Source organism: Pteropus alecto, unplaced genomic scaffold, assembly GCF_000325575.1.
Source record: "Pteropus alecto unplaced genomic scaffold, ASM32557v1 scaffold68, whole genome shotgun sequence".
In the NCBI taxonomy this organism is placed as follows: domain Eukaryota; kingdom Metazoa; phylum Chordata; class Mammalia; order Chiroptera; family Pteropodidae; genus Pteropus; species Pteropus alecto.
In genome coordinates, this window is record NW_006441386.1 from 6,772,158 (window position 1) to 6,772,663 (window position 506).

The window sequence follows — 506 nt, forward strand, 5'->3', positions numbered from 1 at the left end:
CTCAGGGCGGGGCGGCAAGCGGACACGCCCAGGGGCGGGCCCTCCGTGTGCTGGGCACACCCATGGCCGGGTTTTAAAGGCGCCGCGTCTCGCAGAGTCCCCCGCCCCCACCCGAGGCCTGGCACCCATAGAGGTACGGTCCTGCGGAGCCAGGTGTAAGTACGATATCGTCTGCCGGCTCGTACTTCGTTATTTTCCTTACCTCGCTGCCCAATCATTCCTCGCGGCAGAACAGACAACCCATAGAGTTCCCTGCCCCACCCTCATACTGGATAGCCTCGTCTTACCCCAGGCGGGAGGAGACCGTTTCTAAGGCTTCCACGCGTGAGAAGCCTCGGCCTTGCACTCAGTGACAGTTCAAATGCTGCCTCTTCCTCTTCATAGTTGTATGTGACTTTGGGTTCTTCTCTCTAAGCCTCAGTTTCCTTTTCTGTGAATCAGGCAGATAATCCTGTAAAAATTAACGCATTTGTGGCACATATGCTGTTTATCTGTCACACTACACA